The sequence below is a fragment of the Mesoplodon mirus genome, assembly GCF_964341445.2.
Source record: "Mesoplodon mirus genome assembly, chromosome: 9".
Classification (NCBI taxonomy): domain Eukaryota; kingdom Metazoa; phylum Chordata; class Mammalia; order Artiodactyla; family Ziphiidae; genus Mesoplodon; species Mesoplodon mirus.
In genome coordinates this window covers 113,274,028-113,276,699 of record NC_138985.1, presented here as the reverse complement: position 1 = coordinate 113,276,699, position 2,672 = coordinate 113,274,028, and the positions used below count along the sequence as shown (strand labels likewise).

At 44.7% G+C, this 2,672-nt stretch overlaps 1 pseudogene across 1 annotated transcript; it reads right to left on the bottom strand.

Moving 5' to 3' along the window:
• Nucleotides 1-551: 551 nt before the first annotated feature.
• LOC309810400 (actin-related protein 3-like) lies at nucleotides 552-2,198 on the bottom strand (annotated as a pseudogene). The gene has a single exon. The product of its transcript is annotated as an actin-related protein 3-like (transcript).
• Between the last annotated feature and the right edge of the window lie 474 nt (nucleotides 2,199-2,672).

The window sequence follows — 2,672 nt, the reverse complement described above, 5'->3', positions numbered from 1 at the left end:
TATGCCCCGTACTTTTTTTGTTGTTGTTGAAGAAAATAGATCTATTAGTTAACTTATAAAGAGATTAAACAGCTGAAAACAAGTATTAAAAAGAAATTTGTGCCTTTATTAGAATGGCGTTAGGCTTTAAATATACCAGTTTAGGTAATGAAATTATTCATTTTTTAATAAGAAATGACACTACAGAACTGCAATACTGGTCCAACAGTCTTGTCTTTACTTTTCCTTTAAAGCGAGGAACAGAATGCGAGGAATCAGGAAGCACTAGCAGGCATCAGTTAGTCCAAGATACTAGCTTCTTAGTTCCAAAGGCACTTGCAAAGGAAACCATCGGGGGCACAGGGTACGCAAGCACTTCCGGCAACTGGAGTCCCAGGAGTGTGTGTGCACGCCAAGTCTCATAGGCTACTTTTTGTATTTATCCTTTACTTGGTCACCTTTTCCCCCACAAATACTAGTTTTTCTTTGACTTTTTTCCTCATAGCATAAAAAGTATGAAATATAAACAAGCTCTTGCATTGCACACTTCAGAGTGTACAATTCAAGCATTACAGAGCTATCGACATACCGATAAATCCCATCAAGTCTTGGGTAATTCAATAATATACAAAATACCAGGGCACAGAAAGAACTAAAACCCACTTCTTTTTGTCACACATAAGATTCAAATATTCAATCTAAAGAAAAACACTTAATCATTTTGGCTCTCCTCTACATTCGCATGTCGATATGCTTATTAAAATATTCCTGTATAATTATGTTTCATCTTATTATTTCAAGTTAGGTTTACAACCTCAAAACCAGCCATCCAGACAAAACAGGTAATCAGAAAGATTATTTCTTCCCCACCTCCCTAACCCCAATAACTATGAAGCCAATTCTACGACATGATTCCAAACACTGGATTGTGATGACAAATGCTAGGTCTAATTTCTTCGTAATCCTTTTTGGTGTGGCATACTTGGTAGAACTCAGGTGTGGAAGCCAGCATGGATCCTCCAAACCAAACTGCATATCGCTGCATGTGGTGTGTAATGACTTGTACGTCAATAGGCTTTGGCTTCAATCTACCACCGCGTTCAATTCCTCACTTAATTTCAGCCTGGCATCTACAGTTCTTTTCAAATCTCTTTGCAAGCGGCATCCGAAGTCCCTGAACATGGCTTAACCTCCAGAGAGGACAATATCCTTGTAGAGAGGACGTCTGACATCAATAGGATAATTCTGAATTACTTCATCTACAGCTTCTGAGATAGGCTGAGTAAAGTCTGGATTAGCAAACTCTGGATGAAAAGAAATTTCAGGTCCCAAGAATCTCTCATATCCAACATCAATGGGAAATTCTTTCTTTGGGAAGCATTGATTCCAGTATACTGTTTAATCCACTTTGATCCATCTGTATCATACTTAAATTCTTTTACTAAATCTGGGCAGACATAACTATAGCGCTCCTTTCCTGCCTTAGCAGTTTCCAAGGATTGCTCTGAAGGAATTCCTACTTCTCGGTGTCTCAGCAATTGCTGAATAAAATAGGCTAGATCTCGTCCTGCGATTGGAATGTGCTTAATATAGCTGCCAATCACATACTCTTCAGCCACAGGGATGACATGAGTGACACCGTCTCCACTGTCTATTACCGTACTGGTCAACGTCCGTTCTCCTGCTTGGCTGGAGGTCCAGGCTGCAGCTACAACAAGAACAGCCTGTACAGCAATGTACTAGCCTGGACACTGAAGGACCCAAACATGATTTCAGCAGTATACTCCCTGTTTTCTGGAGTACTCAGTGGAGGTTCAGTCAAAAGAAGATAATGGCCTTCAGGTTCCGCCCTTAAATATTTAAAGATCACTTGCTCCATAAACCTTTCCATCAAGCCCCAATCTTCAACGATACCATGGAGGATTGGCCGCTTTTTTGCATATGTAGGTTGTTCTATCGCTTCATCACCGATGAAGAAGTCTAGGTCATCAACACCTTTCATCACCCTCCTTTGAGCTTGATCACCCACTTCTGCTGACTCCTTAATAACAATACAGGAAGGGATGATAACTTGTTGCTCCCTATTTCCGGCATATCCTAGTTTTGTCTACCCCATGCCGCGGTCCACCCCACGGGCCGCCAGCCGTCCCGCCATCTTCCTCCTCGCCTGCAGCTGCCACCGTCTGCTCCGTGCCAGTTGGGGCCAGGGATGGGCGGCGAGAGGTAGAAGCTACCTGACCAGCCTCGGCCGGGCCGCCCTCTCCGTCGGGGGGGGAGCCGGGAAGCCAAAGCAGTAGCGAGAGAGCAGCAGGCTCGGTCAGCGGCTACCACGTCCTCAAGCCTGGCGGGCAGTCCCCGCGCTGCCCCCCGTGGCCTCCTCCCCCCTCTCTCCCCCCCTTCTCACTCCTGTCCCCACCCTACAACTTCTTCCGCTCCCGCCGCCTTTCCCCGGGAAGCCAAGGTGGCCTTCAATGGCGACGCCCCGGCCAGGCCAGCTATCCCCCGTACTTCTGCAGGGGCCTTGGTTCTTTACTATGAGAATGTATTTCTTTGGTACTTTGTCATCAATAAAACGAATTTTGTGCCCCCCAAATTACATCGATATTATTTCATATACATTATCTGAAAAAGAAAACCCCATGAGTGGCTGGTATAGGAGGAGTCTGCAAAGCTCACAGACTTGGAGTGGAAAT